The sequence below is a fragment of the Hylobates moloch genome, unplaced genomic scaffold (assembly GCF_009828535.3).
Source record: "Hylobates moloch isolate HMO894 unplaced genomic scaffold, HMol_V3 SCAFFOLD_8, whole genome shotgun sequence".
Lineage (NCBI taxonomy): Eukaryota > Metazoa > Chordata > Mammalia > Primates > Hylobatidae > Hylobates > Hylobates moloch.
The window spans coordinates 29,128,904-29,154,651 of NW_026652283.1; the positions used below are offsets into that span (position 1 = coordinate 29,128,904).

A 25,748-nucleotide genomic window follows, 5' to 3' on the forward strand; every position below is an offset into this window, starting at 1 on the left:
ACGTGGTTATATTTCTTTCTTTCTTTTTTTTTAATGAGACAGAGTCTCACTCCGTTGCCCAGGCTGGAGTGCAGTGGAGTGATCTTGGCTCACTGTAACCTCCGCCTCCTGGGTTCAAGCAATTCCCCTGCTTCAGCCTCCCGAGTAGCTGGGATTTCAGGTGCCTGCCACCACGCTCGGCTAATTTTTGTATTTTTAGTAGAGATGGGGTTTCGCAATGTTGGCCAGGCTGGTCTCGAACTCCTGACCTCAGGTGATCTGCCAGCCTCAGCCTCCCAAAGTGTTGGGATTATAGTCGTGACTCACCATACCTATCCAGAGCATGGCTATAGTTCATAAAACTTTAATGAACACTGAAATTTGAACATATATACTTTTCACACATCATAGAATTTTTTTTCAGCCATTTAAAAATGTTAAAGCCATTCTTAACTTTTGAGCTGCATAAAAATAGGCAGTAGCCGGGCACAGTGGCTCACGCCTATAATCCCAGCACTATGGGAGGCTGAGGCAGGTGGATCACCTGAGGTTGGGAGTTCAAGACCAGCCTGACCAACATGGAGAAACCCCATCTCTACTAAAAATACAAAATTAGCTGGGTGTGGTGGCGTATGCCTGTAATCCCAGCTACTCGGAAGGCTGAGGCAGGAGAAGCACTTGAACCCGGGAGGCGGAGGTTGCAGTGAGCCGAGACCATGCCATTGCACTCCAGCCTGGCTAACAAGAGTAAAACTCCATCTCGACAAAAAAAAAAAAAAAAAAAAAAAAAAGGCAGTCAACTGTCTTTGGTCCCCAGGCCATAGTTTTTCCACCCCTGGCTTAACCCCGTGACCAAAAACAGAATCCTTAAATGATTGTAGATCAGCATCAAAACTGCTAATTACAAACCTTGGCTTATCAGGGTGAAAACTCTGCCTCCCCAGGAACAGATAAGAGTTGAGAAGGAAACCAATGGAATAAAGTAGGCGGAGGGCATTGTATAAAAAGAAAAAAGAATCATTTACATTCATGACTTTAATTAACTGAAAAACTTAAAATCTTTATATGAAGAAATAAATGCATATTGTTTTTCTCTCTGCTCCAGAAACCACAGAAGTTTGTTTTCTATAGAATTCTGCCAAAATAGCATTATAAAAATGATAATTAACTTCAAAAGAATAAAGAAAAAGAAAAAATCAAAGAAGTAGTTTAAAACAAAGTAATTTATATTTTATCTTCGTGCACTTAAATGTCATTGTCATTGTAGTTGTTGTTCTTTAACTAGAATCGGCAGAGGCTATGGAAGCAAGGTGGTGGCTCTGGAAGGAGATCAGCAAAACACCCAAGCCATCCTGTGAAAGCAAAGCAATACTACAGGTATGGAACTGATATTTATGATGTTAACGCCTAAGATCATATGTTATTTATACAGAGAAAAATTCCCACCCACAGAAATAGTTCTTTTTCATGTATGATTCAGCCTAGGAGGCAGGCTCTGGGATTAGAAAGCCAGATAAGAATCCATTTCGGGGGCCGGGTGCAGTGGCTCATGCCTGTAATCCAGTACTTTGGGAGGCCAAGGTGGGTGGATCACCTGAGGTTAGGAGTTCGAGACCAGCCTGACCAACATAGTGAAACCCCATTTCTTCTAAAAATACAAAATTAGCCAGACATGGTGGTGCACACCTGTAATCCCAGCTACTCAGGAGTCTGAGGCAGGAGAATCACTACCCAGGAGGCAGAGGTTGCAGTGAGCAGAGATCGCACCATTGCACACCAGCCTGGGCAACAAGAGTGAAACTCCATCTCAAAAAAAAAGAATCCATTTTGGGGTTCTCAAGTTGTATTTAACATTGATGTCTACCCTTTTTAATATAATGGCTCTCAATGACTTTGAATTGTGGATGTATTTGAATATTTTATGAAAACTATGGAACTTTCCTCTATAAAATATGCCGATAGACAACATTTTGCATTGAATTTTATGGAGTTCATGGTGCCCCTGAACTACCAGGAGCCATATCTGAAAAAGTGTTATAAAGCACGAAGTGTGAAGGCACTTGTCTTAGGGTTACTCCACCAGCCACCTGATTTCACAGATACCACTTTGTCTGATGTTTTTCTTTTAACAGTTCACTTTTGCAATGTCTAATAATTAAGTTACATTAAAAGTGCTGAGGTATGAGATCTCTTCTTCAGCAACCATGTGGAAAAATCATTTGTCATTTAAAGAAGCTTCTAAAAGGATTACAGGGGTCAGCCTCGGGCTTCACCCTGGAGGTGTCCTGGCTGTAAATAATTTAAAGGATGTCTCTTATAGGAGAAGGAGATGCTGAATGGGAATTGAATCTGTTCTGCCTTCTATATTTTTCTCCTTCTCATCCTAACCTGGGGGCTGCCTCTATCCAGTTCTTCATGCTTCCAGATGTCATCATCAAGTCACAGAACATTCGGTCTGGAAGGCCTATCTGAAATTGCCTAGTCCAGTGCTTCTCAGACTTTAGTGTGTGTCAGAATCGCCAGGAGAGCTTATTAAAAGGTCGATTTCCTCCCACACCTCCCCAGGTCTGAGAGAGTAGGTCTGAGTGGTACCAGATGATTCTAACAAGCTCCCAGGTGATTCTTATGTGGCCCTTTTTGGAATCACACTTTTAAAAGCATAGATTTAGTCTTCTTTTATAAAGGAGGGACTGAGACTGTGTTATGCCATTCTTGCATTGCTATAAAGAAACACCTGAGACTGGGTAATTTATAAAGAAGTGGTTTAACTGGCTTACTGTTCTGCAGGCTGTACAGGAGGCATGGTGCTGGTGTCTGCTCAGCTTCTGGTGAACCCTCAGGGAGCTCACAATCTGGCAGAAGGCAAAGGGGGAACAGGCACATCACTTGGCAAAAGCACGAGCAAGCAAGAGAGAGAGAGAAAGAGAGGAGAAAGAGGTGCCGCACACTTTCAAATGACCAGATCTCATGTAAACTCAGAGTGAAAGCTCATTTATCACCAAAGGGATGGCCCAAGCCCTTCATGAGGGATCCACTCCCATGATCCAAACACCTCCACCAGGCCCCACCTCCAACAGTGGGAATTACATTTCAACATGAGAGTTAAGTGGGGACAAACATCCAAACTATGTCAGAGATCTTCCCCTCTGTGATGGTTAATACTGAGTGTCAACTTGATTGGATCGAAGGATGCAAAGTATTGATCCTGGGTGTGTCTATGAGGGTGTTGCCAAAGGAGATTAACATCTGAGTCAGTGGGCTGGGAAAGGCAGACCCACCCTTAATCTGGGTGGGCAACCTCTAATCAGCTGCCAGCACAGTCAGAATATAAAGCAGCAGAAAAATGTGAAAAAGCTGGCTTAGCCTCCCAGCCTACATCTTTCACCTGTGCTGGATGCTTCCTGCCCCTGAACATTGGACTCCAAGTTCTTCAGCTTTGGGACTTGGACTGGATTCCTCACTCCTCAGCTTGCTGATGGCCTGTTGTGGGACCTTGTGATTGTGTGAGTTAATAAACTCCACTATATATATAATATATAATTATATATTAATATAATATAAATATTATATTATATATATATATATATATATATAAGTTCTGTCCCTCTAGAGAACTCTGACTAATATACCCTCTTTCTGCCCTCCTTCCTTGTCTGTACCTTGAAGATGGTAGCCTAAAACTATTTGGATCATCAAATGAGATAATGTTTGCCAACACATCAAGCTCATTGCTGCCTCAAAACCTTTGGTGTTCCCTCTGTATTAAAAAAAATATATCTATCTTCTGCCCATATTTCTATGACTTGCTCCCTCCCATCACTAGGTCTTTGCTCCAGTGTCCCTTCCTCAAGTTTTCCTGACCATCCTGTGTAAAGCAGACAGCCCTCCACCCTACCCGCATTGTCTCCATTCTTCTACGCTGTTTTCTTTTTCTTCATATAACTTACCCCTATCTGAATTATGTATGTATTTCTTTACAAGTTTACTATCTATGACTGTGGTTTCATAGAGACAGCTTCTAGCACTGTGCCTGGGAAATAAGGGGCTCACAGTGAATGTTTATTGAAAGGGTGAATGAATATACCAGTGAAAAAATAAAGTACTTATTTATACTTTATACTATTCCTTAAATTCGTAACCTTTTTTTTTATCTTCCCAGACGCACAAAGAGGGGGAAATATTTATGTTCAGCCACTGCAAACATAGTGGATGAACATAAATATTTCCTTCACAATGTTAGTCAATGTGATTGGGAGTGTATGGAAGCCAAGGTTGTCATAGGCGAGATAAGCATGCATACAGAATTATTTAATTGAGAGAGAATTAAAGGAAATTTATTTGCCATGTGATTGCTTTTATTCATTCAGTCTATAAATATTTGTTAAAGGCATCTGAGGGGCCAGACTAGGGATAAAACACAGAACAAAGCCGTCATGGAGCTCACACCCTTGGGGGAGGAAGGAACAGCACAGCTACACAATATCAATAAGTACATTATAGAGTAGATTGAAGGTGATTGGTGCTTTGGAGAAAAATTAAGAACGTTAGGAAGATGCAGAGTATAGAGGGCTGCAATTTTAAATAAAATAGTCCAGGAAGGCCTCAATGAGAAGGTAACATTTGAGCAAAGACTTTACAGTGGTGAAGCAGAGAGCCAGACAGGTTTTGAGGTAGGAGGCAAGACTGGACTCTGGAGGCAGGGCTCAGACACTAGACTAAATTGAGGACTAACTAAAACAGGGGCAGGGTGAAAGAAGCTTTCCATAGGACATGCCCATCAGTGTGCCATGTCAGCTTACCATTGCCATGGCAACACCCAGAAGTTATCACCCCTTTCCATGGCAATGGCCTGACAACCCAGAAGTTACCACCTTATTTCTAGAAATTTCTGTGTAATCTGCCCCTTAATTTACATATAATTAAAGTAGATATAAAGATGACTGCAAAACTGCCTCAGAGCTGCTCCTCTGGACACACTGCCTGGGAGGTTACCCTGCTCTGTGAGGAACAGCACCTCTGCACTGTCGCTTCAATACAAGTTGCTATCTAACACCACCAGCTTGCTCCTAAATTATTTCCTGAGTGAAGCCAAAAGATCTCCTGGACTAAGCCCCAATTTGGGGCTTCACCTGCCTGCATCAGTTTCTTGAGGAAGTGTGCTCCAGGCAGAGAAAATAGCAAGTGCAAAGGCCCCGGGGCTGGCCAGTGCGAGTGAATAGGAGGAAGTCGAAGATGAGCTCAGAGCTGGTGGGGGACTGTGAGTCACGCAGGGCTCTACCGGCCACTCCAAGAACTCTGGCTCTTCCTCTGAGTGAGCTGGACCTCACTGGGAAGATCTGAGCAGAAAAATGACTTGATCTGACTTAGGCTTTCACAGGATCACACTGCCTGCTGTGTTGAAAAGAGCGCTTGCCTCAGATCCAGCCATGCACTTCCTGCTCAAAAAAGCACACTCCAGAGATGTTTTAAAACAAAACACCAATTGTTAATAACAACCACAGATATATTTAAATCGGCAAAGGACTTAAAGAGTTTAATTCATTCTCCAAAGAAGATTCACAAATGGCCAATGAGCACATAAAAAGATGTTCAACATCACTAATCACTGGGGAACTCTAAAGAAAACAACAGTGAGATACCACCTCACACCCATTACAATGGCTATCAAAAAATGGAAAATAATGGCAAGAATATGGAGGAATTAGAACCCTTGGGCGTCGCTGCTGGAAATGTACAGGGATGCAGGCACTATGGAAAACAGTATGCAGGTGCTTCAGAAAGTTAAACAGAATTATCAGAGGCTTCAGCAACTGCACTTCTAGGTTATATACCCCCAAAAATTGAAATCAGGGACTCAGATACTTGTATACCAATATTCATAGCAGTATTATTCACAGCAGCCAAAATGTAGAAACAACTCAAACATCCATCAACAGATGAATGGATAAATAAAATGTGGTATATACATACAATGGAATATTGTTTGATCTTCAAATGGAATGAACTCTGATGCATGCTACACCCTGGCAGAACCTTGGAAACATTATGCTAAATGGAAATAAGCCAGACGCAAAAGAACAACTATTGTATGATTCTGCTTATGTGAGGTACCTAGAATAGGTGGATTCATAGAGACAGCAGGAGCACAGGTTGCCAGAGACAGAGGGGAGGGGAGAAAGGGAAGTTCTTGTCTAATGAGTATAGAGTTTCAGTTTTGCAAGATGAAAATGTTCTGAAAATGGATGGTTATGATAGTAGCACAACAATGTAAATGCATTTAATGTCATTGAATTGTACACATAAAAATGGTTACGATGGTAAATTATGTATATTTTATCCCAATAAAAAATTTTTCATTTTTCTAAGTTTCTAAGTTCTGCCTCAATGTACCTTTTTCATTTAACAAACATTTATTAAGCATCAACTATGAACCAAGCAATGTGGATAAAATTTTCCAAGTAAAAAAAGAGATACAACCATCATTTATTAAGTGCCTACTTGGGACACATTGGCTATATTCTTTTCAGACCCTTTGTCTTCCTTGGGATTTTGAGATGTTAGAAGTCAAAAAACGTGCAAAAATAACATTGAGGACTTTGTAATGCAGGCTCCCAAGGACACAGATAAAGCATTACTGGCTTTTTGAAGCAGGAAAGGTCACTTCTGACTGGGAGCTCCATCAAGTCTTCATGGAATGGCCAGCACGGGAACAGAGGCTGGGGCAGGGCAGATCTCAGGCACCAGCAGGAGGTCAACGGTGCTCAGGAACAGAGGGGAGCAAACGTGGTGGGCACATGGGATATATGAGGAGGAGAAAGGAAAGGCAGGAAGCCAGGGAGTTGGCAGGATCCAGATCCTGAAGGGGTCTTAAATTAGGCCAGTCATAGCCTTAGGGGTCAAGGAGCCATTGAAGACGTTTAAGAAGGGGATGCCAAGGCAAAGCCATAGACACTTGCAGGTGGGGAAAGTAAGATGCTGTGAGATGAGAGAACAGCAGGAGAAGGAAGGATGGAGTCACTGCCTATGGGGAACTCTCATCTGAAATGACTTCGTGTTGATGCAAAGCATTTCTTGCTAACTTCTAAGCATATGGAAAGTCTCATCTGCACACTCCAACTTCTGCCTGGGGAGGGAGAGCCAAGTGAGAATTTTTTCCATTAAGACTGTGATGAAGGAAAAATTCCTTAGGGCAGACAATTATGTCAACATATTTTTCTAATTTATATTTTTAAATGTGCAAATGTTCCTAGACGCCTGGTGGCAGACACAACTTTTATAAATATAAAAATGTCAATCTGCACACAACTGCTAGCCTGCTGAAGACACCCACCTCCTTCCAAATTTAACCAGTCTGATTTTTTTTTAAGATAATTGTGTTTGGTAATTGTAAACATGCAGCTAATGAGTCTAAGGAAAAACAGAGTTTATCCAATAACATTGCACAAAGGCAAATTTCTCCCAAACCTTTTTTCTTCAGCATCAGAGTCTTTTTTCTTAAAATCAGAGCTAGGAGACCTGTTTGCATCACCAAGTATGTGATGTGAGGATGAAACATGATCACATGCAGGCAGATACAGTGGTGTGAAGCCATCAAGGGAGGCTGGAGTCTGCAGTCAGGGGGGCCAGGTACAAATCCCAGTCTCATCCTTTCGAAGTGACATTGCCCTTGGCCAGATTACTTACCCCTCTTCCAAAGAGGAAGGTCAGTATGGTGGCTGAGGGTCTGGACTCTGTAAGCCAGACTTCCCCAGGCTTGACTCCCGCTCTGCCACCTCCTTGCTGGTAACCTCTCAATGGGGTGATAAGAACAACAGTATCTGTCTCATGGTGGGATCATGAGGAGTAAATGAGTTAACATATGTAAAATCCCTAAGAGGGTACCTGTTATGTAAAGTGCTATGTATAAATGCTTGCTCATTTGTTATCAGTTAAAATGAAAAACTAGATATAAGCCCTCACAAGGCATTCGTGACAATTAACTGAGATGCAGGTGGAGGCACACTCTATGCGGGTTCTAAACCTAAAATCCTAGCTCTACCACTCATTAGCCATATATTCTAAGTTCCTTTATCTTCCTGTATTTCATTTTGAGGTTGAACTTCGCATAGGCCCTTGTGCACAGTGAGTAGACAGGAAATCTCATCAGCAACAAATGTTAGTTTCCCCTGTCCTTCTCATTCTCATTCCAACATGTTTTCTCCTAAGAGGACAAGATCTTCTGGTCTGTTGAAGTCCATTTAGGGTATTCTCCAGATGAGGGTTGTTGCAGGCTGACTTGTGTTCCCCAAAAATTCATGTGTTGAAGACTTAATTCGCAGCACCTCATAATGTAACCATATTCACAATAAGATCTTTAAACAAGTGATTAAGTTAAAATGACAAAATTGCAATTGGAATAGGCCCTAATCCAATCTGATTGATGCTCTTACAAGAAAAGGAAATTTGGACACACAGAGAAACATCAGATGCATGCATGCAGAGGAAAGACCAGGTGAGGATGCAGTGAAAATCTGGCCATCTAGAAGCCAAGGAGAGAGGCCTCAGGAGAAACCAGCCCTGCTAACATCTCGATCTTGGACTTTCAGCCTCTGGAACTATAAGAAAATCCATTCTGTTGTTTAAGCCATCTATTCTGTGACATTTTGTTATGGCAGCTCTAAAAAACTAATACAGAGTATAAATGTTATTCTCCTACATATTTTTGAGAAAAGGATACTTCATTTTTCAAAGTCCAAAGAGGGTGGCAATTTATTCAGCAAGCATTTGATGATCCCCTGATATGGAAAAGGATCACTTGATATGGAAGTTGTTCTAGGGCTCCAAGTAACTTGACGTAGCACTGTGTGTCCTCAGGGAGCTCACAGTCCAGGGACTGACCCTGACAATTAAAGGAGGAATTGTAATTTGGGGTGATGGATGGTATAGTAGAGCCACATGAGATATGGTTTGGACTGTGTCCCCACCCAAATCTCATGTTGAATTGTAATCCCCAATGTTGAAGGTGGGGCCTGGTGAGAGGTTATTGGATCATGGGGGTGATTTCTCATGGTTTAACACCATCCTCTTTGGTGCTGTTGAGTTCTTGTGAGATCCGGGTGTTTAAAAGTGGCACCTCCCCGCGCTCTCTCTCTCGCTCCTGCTCCAGCCACGTAAGACGTGCCTGCTTCCCCTTTGTCTTCCACCATGACTGTAGGTTTCCTGAGGCCTCCCAAGAAGCAGAAGCTGCTATGCTTTCTATACAGCCTGCAGAACTATGAGCCCATGAAACCTCTTTTCTTTACAAATTACCCAGTCTCAGGTCTATATAGCAGTACAAGAACAGACTAATACAACCCACAAGGTAAAGAAGTGACACAAAGGGGAGAGAGAACAACTCTGCCAGAGGGAGGAAAAGCCTTTTCCAGTGAGGAACTGGTGAGCTGGGCATAAAGTGTGCAAGGAGTCTTCCAGGCAGGTACGAGTACAGAAAGCATTTTAGGCAGAGGGACAACATTTATAAAAGACTCCTCCTCCGGATGCTCACCATCTGTCCAGGGAGGTGGGTGGATAAATGTTGTTGAGTATACATACACTGGTGAAGGGATAAATACTCTGCTACGAGACTGAAGTCAGGAACATTTAACTGAGGCTGAGGAGACCAGGAAAGGTACTACCTTAGCCAAGTTTTGAAGATTGTGTGAGTCACAGAAGGGCATTCCAGGCACAAGGGACAGCATGAAGGCTTGAGAAAGAATGGTGTATAAAGTAACTCAGAAGTGCAGGCATGTGGAACTCAAGACAGGATAAGAAGATTTGTATTGAGCAGGGTGCTACATGATTTCATGCATTATCTCAGCTGATCCATTCTAACAACTCAATGGGGTAGTTTGTCATGGTTATTAATGCTGCCTAAATAGAAAAACCCTGAAATTTCAGGGGCTTAATACAATAATGAAACTGAAAAATAACCCATTAAGTTCAATGAGGGTCAGGCAGTCTGCCTACCTCAACCAGCTATGCCATCCTGAACATCTCCAAGGTGGTCACAGCAAGAAAAGAGAAAGATGGTGGAAGGTCACAGGGCTCACATCAACTCCACTTCCAGTCAGTTGGCCAGAAATAGCCACATGACCCTGACTTAACTTCAGGAAAGGCTGAGAAATCTAGGGAAGTGTGTGGGTATTTGGTGACTAACTATCACAGGTAGAAATCTTTATTATATTCTCATTCTGTCAGAAAAGTTAAGTATTTTGCCCAAAGCCACACAACTAATGAGCAGTAGAGCCAAGAGTCTCATACAATTGACTCTAAAACCTACATCTGAGCCACCATGGTGTATTGCCAGATCATACAGAGCTTTCTATTATAAGATTGGGGCCGGGCGCAGTGGCTCATGCCTGTAATCCCAGCACCTTGGGAGGCTGAGGCGGGCGGATCACCTGAGGCCGGGAGTTTGAGACCAGACTGACCAACATGGAGAAACACCATCTCTACTAAAAATACAAAATTAGCTGGGCGTGGTGGCACATGCCTGTAATCCCAGCTACTTGGGAGGCTGAGGCAGGTGAATCACTTGAACCTGGAAGCTGGAGGTTGCGGCGAGCCAAGATCACGCCATTGCACTCCAGCTTGGGCAACAAGAGTGAAACTCTGTGTCAATAAAAAAAAAGAAAAAAGAAGATTGGACATTACCCTGTAGACAATGGGGAGCTAGGACAATCAGATTTTCCTTTTAGATAGACCACTTAGGCTGTGCTTTGAAGGATAGCTTTGAGAAAGCAAGGTTGGGTGCAAGAAAATCAATAGAGAGGCTATTGACATAGGTCAGATGAGGGATGATGAGGGCTTCAAGTAGGACAATCATAGGAGGAACAGAGAAGATGGACATATTGGAGAAGTTTTGGGGACATGGATAAAAGTAGCCAGACTTATTGCTTTAGTATGAGGATGAGAAAAGAGTATTCAAGAAAGATATCCTTGTATTTGTATCATGACCTAGAAAGATGGTGTCAGGCCAGGCGTGGCTGCTCACATCTGTAATCCCAGCACTTTGGGAGGCCAAGGCAGGAGGATCACTTGAGCCCAAGACAAGACCAATCTAGGAAACACGGCGAAACCCAGTCTCCACAAAAAAAAAAATACAAAAATTAGGCAGGTGTGGTGGCATGCACCTATAGTCCCAGCTACTCGGGAGGCTGAAGTGAATCACTTGAGACCAGGAGGTGGAGGGTGCAGTGAACCAAGATTGCTCAACTCCAGCCTGGGCAACACAGCAAGACCCTGCCTCAAAAAAAAAAAAAAAGAAAAGAAAGATGGTATCATCAATGAAAGAAAAATACAGAAGAAGGAGCAGAGAAAATGGTGAAGAAAACAATGATTTTAGTTTTGGAAATGCTGTTTAAAGAGCTTGGGAGACATCAAATGGCAACACATACTCAACTGCTTATATAATCCCCAGCTTGGGAAAGAAGTTGGGGTAGGGAGTTACAAATATGTAGATGTTAGTTGAATAAAAGGAGAGTTGGAATCCTGTGGGAAACAATTATAAAAGTTCCCAAGAACAGATGGGAGAAAGTGACGGAAGCATCCAATGCAGATAGGCCAGTATAAACAATATTACTTAGATTTTGCCATTAAAAGTCATTGATGACCTCCATGGAAACAGCCTCAGTGGAGTGGGAAAGGGTGGGGCAGAGTGAAAACAAATGTAAAGTGCTACCACTTTTAATCCTCTAAATAAGGCAGTATTATTATCCCTACTTAATAATGAAGCTGTGATATTGTGAAATATGTTTAGCCTTTGACCAGGTTTCCTGGCATGTAACTCCTTAAATCCTTGGACTCTGAAGTGGTAAGAGTGCTTTTTACATGCTAATGAGATGACTGGTGCCTGGCCATCCCTAGGTAGTTTCAGGATGGGGACTGGCCACCAGAAAGACCAAATCATGATTAGAAGGTTGAGACTTTCAGCCTCACCCCCCAACCTGTAAGGGAGGAGAGAGGGACTGAAGGTTAAGTTGCTTACCAATAGCCAATGGTTTAATCAATCGTGTCTACATACTGAAGCCTCCATAAAACCCAAAAAGACAGTTCAGATGAGCTTCCACATAGCCAAGGCTCCTGGAAGGTGGTGCACCCAAAGAAGGCGTGAAAGCTCTATTCTTCCTTCCCCCACACCTTGCCCTATCCATCTCTTCATCTGGTGCTCATCTGTATCCCTTGTAACATCCTTTATAATAAACCAGTAACGATAAATGTGCACATCCCTCAGTTCTGTGAGCTGCTCTAGCAAATTAATCAAACCTGAGGAGGGGGTTGTGGAAACCCTGATTTATAGCTGGTTGATCAGAAGCACAGGTAAAACAACCTGGGGCTTGCAGTCAGCATCAGTGGTGGAGGCAGTCTTGCGGACTGAGCCCTCAGCCAGTGGGATCTGATGCTATCTCCAGGTAGATAGTGTCACAGTGAATTGATTTAGAGGACACCCAGCTAGTGTGCCCTGCAGAATTGATTGCTTGCTTAGTGTGTGGAGAAAAACCTACACATCATGATTGTTGAGTGAGAGTCTAAGTAAAACTGAGTTTGACCTGTTTCCCTATAATCTCAGAGCAGCTCAGAGTGGTGACTTACAATATCAAACAGTGGCAGAGAACCCAGACTCTGGAAGGCAGCCATCTGGACTGGGTTCCTTGGAATTAGACTCTGAGATGGATATTTGTATGCAGCTTTCCTTGGGAGCATTTTCAAAACCAATACCTGTAAGAAAATGAGAGAAGCAGGGTTGGGCAGAAGTGATGAAGGAGCTACACAGGAAAATTTGATCTTGCAGAGAGCCCTTGAGTTGGAAAGGGACTTCAAGTTGCCTCAAATACAGGCAAAGGGTTTTGACCAGGCCATTAGTCCACACATTGACCAGATATTGGTTAGGGGCTAACCCCAATAAAAGATCTAACTTTGGGCAAGGCAGCTCCCTTTGGTCAAGAACAATGCCCAGAGAGGGACACACCTGACAGCCACCAGGAGCCAGCTCTCCCAGAGGCTGAGGGAGTGAGCACTTCGGTTCTGAACAGGAAATCCGGGTGGTGCATGAGGCATCCCTGACACTGTCTGGTACCAAGGTCAGTTCAGCTACTTACTCACTATGAGATCTTGGTTAGTTTCTTAATCCTTCTGTGCCTCAATTTCCTCAACCTTAAAGTGGGAATAATAATGCATTTACCTCAAACAATTGTTGGAGAATTGGATGAGTTAAGACTGCTAGAAACACACCTGACACAGAGTTAACACTTCATAAGAATAGAAGGTCGAAACCTCACGACAACCCAAGTCTTCTGATTTCCAGTCCTGTGCCATTTCTTCAAGTCATTCATTTCATCAAGGCTCCTCCTTTCACATTCTGTTTCCAGTATATGTAGTACATGAGCATTGTGTGCTGCAATGTGCTACCCATAACTATGTTGCACCTTCACAAAAGTATGTATTAATTTAGTATGACCAAAACAAGGGTATTTAACAAAACAACCTGGAAATTTCAGTGGTTTGCAGCCATCTATTACTCACTCACTTACTCACCTGTGGGTTTGGCTAATCTGGGCTAGGCTTGGCTGGGCCTGACTCCTAGCTCCATGGCTGGGCCCAGGCCTTTCCACATGTCTCTTGTCTTTCTTACATTAGCAGTACTCACAGCATATTCTGTTCATAGTGAAAGACAGGAGCTCAAGAGACCACACCTAAATATGCAAGCACATTCTAAGCCTCTGCTCACATCTGTGGTCATCCCATTGGCTAAGGCAAACCAGGTGGCTAAGCCCAAAGTCAAGCACACACACCAAGGAGAGAAGGTACCCATAGAGGTTGAGGCAACGGAAGGACTGGAAATTTACTGAACAATAATCTTCCATACAGCCTGATGAACAAAGAGTTTGCAATAGAAAAGAAGATACTCATGACCAGAATCTTAAGAAGAAAAAAAGCTGCAGGTGAAAACCTTTACTAAATACTTATTACCAGTATGTCTAGGCAGATCCTTCTAGCCTCTCTCTGACTCAGTCTCCTCATTTGTAAAACAATTATAATACTCCCCTTCTATTTAATTCATAGAAATGGGATATCATCATTCTCATCCACGCATCATACTTTTTTGTGGAATACTGCAGCAAGTCTTTGTAATAAGTTGGCATTCTCTGCCATCTAGCATGCTTATAATTCTTTACTGAGCATTCCAGCATGGGACTGATCCCCCCAGAACTGTCATAAAAAGGCATGAGAATTGCAGAATCACTTCAGCAGGTAGGAGTGGCTAGAATCTAATGTGCTATAGATTTTTTAAGCATTGGGTCTTCATCTCATAGACTTCTATCTATCCTGACAGCACTTGAGTATATATAAGCCCTCCATAAAATCTAGTTGAATTTTCTGTTTTCAAGGTCAGTTAAATAGAGGATGGTACCAACACTGCTGAGACACCAATCAGCCAATGCCCTCTGCTAAAAGCCTAATGCAAGCTTCTTTGCCTATCGTAGTTACTAAATACCCAGCTGAGCACTTTTGCTCCTTAATTCCAAAACCTTCTATTTGGGTAGCATCAAATTCCTTTAAAATAAAACAAAAGAATGATGGTTCAGCAAACTGTAGCTTTTGGTCCAAAAAATTATATTTCTAATTCATTTAGTTACAGCGAGATGGATGCCAAACTTTTATGGCTTTTTAGTCTAATCAAATTTGTGTAAATAAAGATGAAATCCTCCTCTCTCTACTTGCCAGGAATGAGGCATAATCTTTATTCCAATAAAAGCTTTATTGCTACAAGTATCACCTAGTTCTTTAAAGACCCTCTGAAATCATTTTGATCTCGGGAACTCTTTTTCATACCTCTTCCAGATTGATCTTATAAACGTACCATAGAACTTCTAGCAAAAAAAAAAAAAAAAAAAAGCAGAAAATCTTAGTGGTTTGGTGACTATTTGCTAAGGTTGCTAGAATTAAGTACCACAAACTGAGGACTTAAACCACAGAAATGTATTATCTCACAGTTCTGGGGGCTGGAAGTCCAAGGTCAAAGTGTCAGCAGGGCTGTTCCCTCTGAGCGCTGTGAGAGAGAATCTGTTCCATGCTTCTCTCCTGCTCTAGTACTCTCCTGGCACTTTTGGCATTCCTCAGCTTGTAAATTATCACCCCAACTCTGCTTTTATGTTTACATGGCATTCTCCCTGTGTGTGTATCTGTCCTCAGATATACCCTTTACATAAGGACACCAGTCCTATTGGATTAGAACCCACCCCCAATAACCCCATTTTAACTTGATCATCTCTGTGAAGACCCTATTTCCAAACAAGGTCACATTCTAAGGTAGGGCTTACCTTACCTTAGGGCTTACTGGGGGTTAGGGCTTCAACATATTAAATGGGGGGCAGGGAGAATACAATTCAACCCATAACACATTGACCTTGTGTTAAGCAAAGATTTCTCCCAAATTATAAAAAGCACAAATTACAAAAGAAGAAAACTGTTAAACTGGTCATCATCAAAATTAAACACTACTACTATTTGAAAAAACACTCTTAAGAAAATGAAAAGTTTTCCAGTCAGAAACGACAACCACAGATGGAATTAATCATACAGATAAATGACTGTATCAGGATTTCATTTGCATGTTAGTCCACAGAGTTGCCCAGAATCCTACATTTATTCATAAGGGAAAATATTGATTAATTATTGGTCATTCCTCATAAGTGTAGCTGTTGATGTGTGCATCTGATTACTGCTTTTTTAATTTTACAAAAATTGTGTAAAATTACATTTTTTTCCCAGGGGAGAAAAAAAACATCAAACAAAAAGAGAAACATCTAAATCATCCTTTCTGTTCTTTTTCAGTTTTTAACCACTTTTAGGTTTTCCCCTTGCAGAAACTACAGAAATATTCCCTTAGAATAAAACAGTATATTTAAAAAAAAAAATGAAAAGACAAATCAGCTAGGTAAAAATATTTCCAAACACAAAAAAAGAGCTTGTATCTAGAATATATATTTAAAACTCTTACCCAATAATAACGACTCAATAATAAAAATACAACTCATATTAAGACAAACAACCTAGTGAAAAATGGGCAAAAGATCTGGACACCTCATCAGAGAAGATATACAAATGGCCAGAAAGCATGTGAAAATATGCTCAAAATCATTACTGATCAGGGAAATGCAAACTGAAACTGCAAGTTACCTCTACATACCAATACAATATAAAATCAAAATGATCGACAACACCAAGTGTTGACAAGGATACGGAGCAACTAGACCCTCATACAGTCACGTTGGAAAACAGTATGACAGTTTCTAGTAAAAGTAATAACGCATCTACCATACAACACACCAATCCAAATCCTAGGTGTTTACACAAAAGAAACAAATACCTATGTTTACACAGAGGCCTCTACATGAACATTCATAGCAGCTATATTGAGTAGTCAAAAACAGGAAACAACCCAAATACCCAACTGGAGAATAGATAACCAAATAATGCTATATATGTACAATGGAATATTCCTCAGTGATAAAAAGAATGAATTACTAATACAAGTATGCAAAAATATACATATTCCACATTCCATCTATATAGCATTCTAGAAAAGACAGTGCTATAAGCATAGAAAATAGACTAGTGGTTGGCAGGAGGTGGTGGTAGTGGATGGGAATGACTGAAAAGGAGTAAACAGGAACTCTTGGGGGTGATGGACATTTCTGTATCTTGAGTGTAATGATGGTTAGATGACAATATATTTGCCAAAACTCATTGAACTATACACTTAAAAAGGAGAATTCATTTTAAGTAAATTATTCTGCAATATTTTTAAAGTGCTACGGTATCCTTCACTCTCTCCAGCATCTACAAGGGTTTCTGGAGTAGCCCAGCCTCACATGCTAAGCACTGTGAAAATTCCCCAGCACGAAATCTTTAAGGGCAGGGTTGTAGTTTACTCCTTTCAGCTCATTCCTAGAACCAGCTTCCCAATAGGAACATAATACATACTTGCTGGCTTTATTATTCTGCATCCAATCATTCTATGGGATAAGATAAAAATGACAAACATACAGGTAAGTTTTCCCAACCCTTTTCTCTGTCAGATAAATCAGGTTCTGATTCTGCAAACTGTTTAGTTCCTCCCCCTCTTCTCCTTCTGAACAAGAGTAAGGTTCTTGGGAGGCAGAATGAGGAAAAGGCATTGAGGAATGAATGACCTATTCTTGTGAAACTGGCAGTGAGGGTAAAGAGGGGCTTCTCTTCCCAGGAGGCATTGAGTGAAGAAAGATCCTACACCTGCAGACTATGGAGAGCCCAGGGCAGAGCTGGGAGAAGTCGCTTGGAGCTGGATGAGGAGTGGGCTGGACAGAGACCGGGGGTGGGCCAGGGCGAGTGAGAGAGCGTCCTTCTGTGGAAGGAGAGTGACAGGCCTCAGGAGTTGCCAGATGCTACAGAACATGAGAAAAGGGAGATCTTAGTAAAACCTGTCTTTGAGTTCTACATTTGATTTGTGTATGATCTGAATTCCTGTTTGTACTAATCTTTGAATATGGCCCCACTGCTGAATGAACCACAAAAGTCTTGACTTCAAGATGATCATAAGTGCAACAAACACATATTAAACACTTTCTGGGGCTCCTACATCTTACTGGCCACACAGGGGAGACAAAAATATATAAAAGACAATATTAGAGACACTTGATTAGGTAAGAGAAGAAACATAATCAATAACATTTGTAAAGTCATTAACTACTTTCAAAATCTTAGTATGTGTATTAGTCCATTCTTGCTTTGCTATAAAGAAATACCTGAGACTGGGTAATTTACAAAGAAAAGAGATTTAATTGGCTCACAGTTCTGCAGGCTGCATAGGAAGCAAGGTGCCAGCACCTGATCAGTTTCTGGGAGGCCTCAGGGAGCTTTTACTCGTGGCAGAAGACAATGCAGGTGCAGACACATCACATAGCAAGAGTGGGAGCAAGGGAGAGAGAGTGGGGGTGAGGGGTGCCATACACTTTTACATGACCAGATCTCCCAAAAACTCACTAACTATCACAAGGATAGCACCAAGCCATAAGGCATCTGCCCCCATGACCCAAATACCTCCCACCAGGCCTCGGCTCCAGCATTGGGGATTACATTTCAACATGAGATTTGGGTGGGGACAAATATCCAGATTATATTGGTGTACTTAATACATTATGATTTTACTGAACCCTCTTAGGAACTCTAAAGTAGACAGGACAGGCCAATTCGTTATTATCTAAACTAAATGATCTGACAGTGGCTGACATTCAGCTCAGCAGCAAGAGTCAATCTGAATCTAAGTCTTGAGAACTCCAAAGTTTGTTTTCTTCGTTCCCTCTGCAATTTCTTCTCTCTGGCATGGAAAGAAACATATAACACAAGACAGAGACCCAGAAGTCGAGGTCCAGTGTCTGATGCATAAAATGGCTTTTCAGGATTACAAGAGACATGCCCAGTTACTTTCAGTGCAAGGATATCTCACAAAAATTCAAGAGCATATTAAGTCTCAAGTCATCCATCTCCCTTCTGGCTGGACAGTCACTGATATGATCTGACTGTGTCCCCACCAAATATCATTTGAATTGTATCTCCTAGAACTCCCATGTGTTGTGGGAGGGACTCAGGGGGAGGTAATTAAATCATGGGGGATGGCCTTTCTCGTGCTATTCTCGTGATAATGAATAAGTCTGACGAGATCTGATGGGTTTATCAGGGGTTTCCGCTTTTGCTTCTCTCCCATTTTCTCTTGCCGCCACCAGGTCAGAACGGCCTTTTGCCTCCCGCCATGATTCTGAGGCCTCCCCAGCCGTGTGGAACTGTAAGTCCAATTAAACTTCTTTTCTTCCCAGTCTTGGGTATATCTTTATCAGCAGCATGAAAATGGACTAATACAGTCACTCTTGGTCTCAAAGACTTGGCTACACCTCAGAGCTCATGGAACACTGCACATATCTCAGAAAATATTGGAGTGTAACTTCCATTTATGTGTATCTCTCAAAATCCATATTTATTATTAAGAAAGAGGATCAAATTGACCAATTTGTCACCATCCCATGTGGAGTTCCTATGCAGGGCAGTTCTGCCCAATACCCCACAAAGACATCCGGCTTCCCTGGCTTTTTAAGAAGAGGGTTGTAGGTGTGGTAAGCAGTGGTGAATGGGGAAGGCCTGTGACTTCAACGTGGATGATAAAAGTAATCCCGCTATTGTGCTGTGTTTCCTGAAATAACAAATATGCAGTCTTGTTATTTCCTTTGGCACAACGTAAACCTACTACCTCATGTGCTCTCACATATTTGTCTTAAATCCTTTCAGGCACCATTGGATTTTTAGAGCACTTATTTTTAATTCCCCTCACCCGCCCACTATTCTTTACTTCATCCTCTCAGCTTTGAGAGTATGTTGATTTAAATTTAGTAGGGGAAGAAAAACATGCATGCTGTTATTTTTTAAATAACACTGAACCCTTGGGCCGGGTGCGGTGGCTCACGCCTGTAATCCCAGCACTTTGGAAGGCCGAGGCGGGTGGATCACGAGGTCAGGAGATCGAGACCATCCTGGCTAACAGGTGAAACCCCGTCTCTACTAAAAATAAATAACACTGAATCCCTTTCAAAGGCAGCATTCATGTGCAGGTATCACTTATCATTAAGGGATTATAAAGGTTCTGAAAGAAATATTTTAAAAATTGACACAAATTACTTGTGGGTTATATTATTTACTATATTTTAAAGTTTCATGATTTTTCATGAAACTGTCTGGTTTGTAACTCAAAGGTTGAGTGTTATCAAGATTTAAAAATACATAATCTTTAATATAGTACAGACAAATGAAAAGTCATGCCTGCTGTATTCAGAGTAATTTAATATCATTCAATTCTGTAACACCATCATAAAGAAAGATCAACAGTTCAACAGCTGCACTGTAAACATAGCAATTATTGTTGTTGAAATTCAGGATTCTATAAACTACCCCCTCACATTGAACTGTATCAAAGAAAATAGACAGCAATTGTTGATTCAATATAGGATTAGGAAAGGATCGTTGCCATTACATCACTTAGATCATAATCCTTATAATAAAGTCAACCATTGCAGTGTTTGCAAAAGATCATAGGACTGACCTTTTTACCTAAGATGAAAGAATCCATCTGGAGAGATCACATTACAGCAGCAGCCTTTGTTGTCACTGTCATATCCCATCTCAGCATTTCATGGTAGGCATTCACATCTTGTATGAGTCAGTTTATCAGGGCTTACTAGGACTAGATTTAAGGGCTGAGAACTAGTTGGCAACCGTTCACATTATGATTTGGAGGATTCTGGAAAGGATTTCCTTCACCAAACATATATCCTCTATAGTCTATTAGGATATTTGAAATCCAGGCATTCTTGACTTTCTGACATTTGTATCGCCGAACAGGCTAGTTGGTTCTTTTTCCAAAGTACAAGACTTGCAGAGCTGGCCCCTGACATGTGATGAGGCCCCTAATCCAGTCATGTATGCCTTTTCTTTTTCTGCTACACAAAGGTGACATACTTAGACAAAAAAGGCAAAGGAGCAGAAAAAAAATGTGAATAATGACTGAAAACTTACATTTGATGAAAAACATTAATCTTCACGTCCAAGAAGCTCAACATCCAAGAAGCTCAACAATCTCTAAGTAGGATAAACTCAAACAGATCCACACCTAGGCACATCAAAGTCAAACAAAGGATAAAGAAAAAACTCTAAATGTAGCAAGAGAAAAACAATTCTTCACCCAAGACCCACAATAAGACTAACACGCTTTTTTTCACAAGATGGTGGATTACACACTTTTAGCATGCCTCAGTCACTTGGAAATAGCAAGATAGTGCATAAAGATCAACTCTGTGAGCATTAATTCAAGAAGGAAAATAGGAATTCACCAGAATCATGAAGGACACCTGAGATCCCAGAGAGGAAAATGTGGGCAAACAGACCCCATGACAGCATCTGGCTGATAAAAGTGAGTGAAACCCCAGTATGTGAGAGAGGCAGACAGCCTCCTTCTGTTACTTACCTTTCCACTGGGGATCAGAGCAACCCAGGCCAAGGGAGGACACGTTGTTTATCCTAAGCCTTGCAGCCAACCTGGGGAGGAGCTTGGAGATGCTATGAGAAAAAGACACTGGGGAACACTACAGGCATTTTCCCAGACCTGGGACCAAAAGCAGGATGTGCTTTAACCCAGGGACATAAAGTCAGCCATTCATTAGCAACCTGGCAGTGCAGTCATGCAGGCATTTTAGTCTCAGGTCAGAGACTGAAGTGCCTGCTCTAGAATGGCGTAGGGGTCTCCAGAGCTAGAACTATGAAAAGTACCTCAGCAGTAGGCACTGGAATTGTGTTCTTCCCCATTGCAAGACTAGGGTGGGATGGGAGCTGCTACCACTGCAGTTTCTCCTGAGCAGCAAGACTTGCAGCCAGGGTCAGCTTAGTGACTTGGAACCAGTCTGTGCATGCCCTTTCTGGGTGCCCCATCCTGTTCCCCTGAGATCATGGTGCAGTAGGGCCCTATCCACTCTACCCACAGGCAGAAATCCAGGCATTTGGAGTACCTGTTTGCCTGGACCAGCAGCCTGAGCTGCCCCACCCTTCATAGACACAGATCAAGATATAGCAGGGCCCTTTCTGCTCCATACCCAGGCAGATCTCCAGGCATTTGGAGGACCCATTTGCTTAGTTCAGCAGCTTGAGCCACCTCACCCTTCCTGAGCATAGATTGTGGTGGAACAGGGCTCTCTCTGCTCCACAACAGGCAGATCTCCAGGTATTTAAAGTACCCACTCACCTGGATTGGCATTCTGACCTATGCCATTCTTCCTATAAAGAGATCCTGGTGAAGCAGGGACCTCTTCACTCTACACCCAGGCAGATCTCCAGGCACCTGGAATGCCCCCTCTCCTACGGAGTTTAGGCCATCCCCTATCCCTGTGCAGTGAACTTGGGGCTAAAGAGTTTTCCCAGCTCCATGCCGAGGTGCACCTCTAGGTACTTGATGGCTGCTCACTGGATTCTCCCTCAGCACTTGTGCTTGTCCCTGGAGCCTGTAGGCAGACTCACCTGGTCCAGCTCCATCTATCATGTCCCCCACTCACCAGGGGCTAAACAGGAAGCTCAGACCACTGTGCACTCCATGGGTCAGCCCATTTGCCTGAAGCAACAGGGAGTTTCTCCCAGTAAACAAGGATCAAGTATATCCCCAAATTGGCTGCAACCAGCTCGTACCTATAAGTGCCATCTACAGGCTTAGAGTTTGAACTGCACAGCCCAATATAAAATTTGCCATCAGAAGCGCATATAGCTATAGAAGCAAAGCCAAACAACTCTACTCAACATTCTCTACAGTTATACCTGTGGAGAGATGGAAAAAAGGAAAGAAAAAATAATAATAATATAGGGAAAGAAATAAAAAGAAAAGTTCTACCTGCTAGAAAATAAATACAAAAATTATAAGTGTCAGCATCTCAGATGAGAAGGAACCAGGGCAAGAATTCTGGTGCCATGAAAAATATGAATGTAGTGATACCATCAAAGGATTGCACTAGCTCTCCAGCAATTGTTGCTAACCAAAATTGAAACTAAGAAATGATAGATAAAGTGTTCAAAGCATGGACTAGGAAAAAAAAAACTCAATGATATCCAAGACAAGGTTAAAAATCAACACAAAGAAACTTCTAAAGCAATCTCCGGGAAATGAAGGAAGAGATGAACATCCTAAAAAGAAATTAATCAGGGCTGGGTGCAGTGGCTCACACTTGTAATCCTAGCACTTTGGGAGGCCAAGGTGGGCAGATCAGTTGAGGTCGGGAGTTCGAGGCCAGCCTGGCCAACATGGTAAAACCCCATCTCTACTAAAAACACAAAAATTAGCTGGGCGTGGTGGCACACATCTGTAATCCCAGCTACTCAGAAGGCTGAGGCAGGAGAATTGCTTGAACCCAGGAGGCAGATGTTGCAGTGAATCGAGTTCATGCCACTGTACTCCAGCCTGGGCGACAGAGTGAGTCTCTGTCTCAAAAAAAAAAAAAAAAAAAAAAAAAAGAAAGAAAGAAAAAGAAAAAAAAAGAAATCAATCAGACCTACTGGAATTGAAAAACTCACCTAAGGAGTTTCAAAATACAATTAAAAGTTTTATCAATAGATTGGGCCAAGCAGAAGAAAGAATTACAGAGCTTGAAGACCAGTCTTTCAAACTAACCCAGCCAAACAAAAATAAAGGAAAATGAATGTAAAAAAAGAACAGTCTTCAAGAAATATGTAATTACATAAAGTGAAAAAACCTACAAATTATTAACATTCCTGAGAGGAAGAAAAAGTAAACAATCTGGTAAATATATTTTTGAGGGAATAACTCAAGAAAAGTTTCCTAATCTTGCTAGAGAGACAGACATCGAGATACAAGAAATCCAGAGAACACCTGCAAGATACTATACAAAACAACATCACCAAGGCATATAGTCACCAGACTGTCCAAAAGTGAACACTAAAGAAAAAATCTTAAAGGCAGCTAGCAAAAAAAAAGGTCAGATCACATACAAAGGGAACCCCGTTAGGCTAACAGCAGACGTCTTAGCAGAAACTTATAAGTCAGGAGAGATTGGGGCCTATTTTTAACATTCTTTACATTGCCAAAGCAATCCTAAGCAGAAGGAACAAAGCCAGAGGTATCACATTACCTGATTTCAAACTATACTATAAGGCTACAGTAACCAAAACAGCATGGTATTGGTACAAAAACAGACACCTAGACCAATGGAACAGAATAAAGAATACAGAAATAAAGCCACACACCTACAGCCATCTGCTCTTCAACAAAGTTGACAAAAACAAGCAAAAGAGAAAAGACTCCCTATTCAATAAATTGTGCAGGATAGTTGGCTGGCCACATGCAGGAGAATAAAACAGGATCCCTACCTGTCACCATATATGAAAGTTAACTCAAGATTAATTAGAGATTTAAATGTAAGACCATAAACTATAAAAATCCTAGAAGAAAACCTAGGAAACATCAGGCTTGGGAAAGAAATTACAACTAAGACCACAAAAGCAACCGCAACCAAAAAATTAAAAAGCAGGACCTAATAAAACTAAAGAGCACAGTAAAAGAAACTATCAGTCAATTGCTAGCAAGATGGCTGAATAGGAACAGCTCTGGTCTGCAGCTCCCAACGAGATTGATGCAGAAGTCAGCTGACTTCTGCATTTCCAACTGAGGTACCTAGTTCATCTCACTGGGACTGGTTGGACAACCACAGAGGGCAAGCCAAAGCAGGGTGGGGCATTGCCCCATCTGGGAAGTGCAAGGGGTTGGGGGATTTTTCCTCACCTACCCAAGGAAAGCCTTAAGGAACTGAATCCGAGGAACAATGCACACTCCAGCCCAGATATTGCCCTTGTCCCACAGTCTTTGCAACCTGCAGACCAGGAGATTCCTGCCGGTGCCTACCCCACCAGGGCCCTGTATTTCAAGCACAAAACTGGGCGGCCGTTTGGGCAGACACAGAACTAGCTGCAGGAGTTGTTGTTTTTTTTTTCCATACCCCAGTGGTGCCTGGAACGCCAGTGAGACAGAGTCGTTCGCTCCCCTGGAAAGGGGTGCTGAAGCCCCAGGGAGCCAAGTGGTCTGGATCGGCGGGTCCCACCCCCATGGAGCCCAGCAAACTAAGATACACTGGCTGGAAATTCTAGCTGCCAGCACAGCAGCAGTCTGAGATTGACCTGGGATGCTCGAGCTTGGTGGGGGAAGGGGCGTCCACCATTGCTGAGGCTTGAGTAGGCAGTTTTTTGCTCACAGTGTAAAAAAAACAGCCAGGAAGTTCAAACTGGGTGGAGCCCACTGCAGCTCAGCAAGGCTGCTGTGGCCAGACTGCCAGATTTCTCCTGTCTGGGCAGGGCATCTCTGAAAAAAAGGCAGCAGCCCCTGTCAAGGACTTACAGATAAAACCCCCATCTCCCTGGGACAGAGCACCTGAGGGAAGGGGAAGCTTTGGGTGCAGCTTTATTAGACTTAAACATCCCTGCCTGACAGCTCTGAAGAGAGAAGCGGACCTCCCAGCACAGCATTTGAGCTCTGCTAAGGGTCAGACTGCCTCCTCAAGTGGGTCCCTGACCCCTGTATATCCTGACTGGGAGATACCTCCCAGTAGGGGCCGACAGACACCTCCTACAGGAGAGCTCTGGCTGGCATCTGGCAGGTGCCCCTCTGGGACAAAGCTTCCAGAGGAAAGAACAGGCATCAATTTTTGCTGTTCTGCAGCCTTCGCTGGTGATACCCAGTCAAACATGGTCTGGAGTGGACCTCCAGCAAACTCCAGCAGACCTGCAGCTGAGGGGCCTGACTGTTAGAAGGAAAACTAACAAACAGAAAGGAATAGAACTCTCCACCCCAAATCAACAGAATATACATTCTTCTCAGCACCTCATCGTACTTATTCTAAAATTGACCACATAATTGGAAGTAAAACACACTCCTCAGCAAATGAAAAAGAATGGAAATCATAACAGTCTCTCAGACCACAGAGCAATCAAATTAGAACTCAGGATTAAGAAACTCACTCAAAACTGCACAACTGCATGGAAACTGAACAACCTGTTCCTGAATGACTACCAGGTAAATAATGAAATGAAAGCAGAAATAAAGATATTATTTGAAACCAATGAGAACAAAGACACAACGTACCAGAATCTCTGGGACACATTTAAAGCAGTGTGTAGAAGAA

General features: G+C 42.3%; 1 long non-coding RNA gene across 1 annotated transcript in view; it reads left to right on the top strand.

The window, feature by feature from the left end:
- The first annotated feature begins 1,271 nt into the window (after positions 1-1,271).
- LOC131383972 (uncharacterized) overlaps positions 1,272-25,748 on the top strand; it is a 69,253-nt gene continuing 44,776 nt past the window's right edge. Inside the window, exon 1 of the long non-coding RNA XR_009214399.1 lies at positions 1,272-1,356. This is a non-coding gene — a long non-coding RNA (uncharacterized LOC131383972). The remainder of the gene's footprint in view (positions 1,357-25,748) is intronic.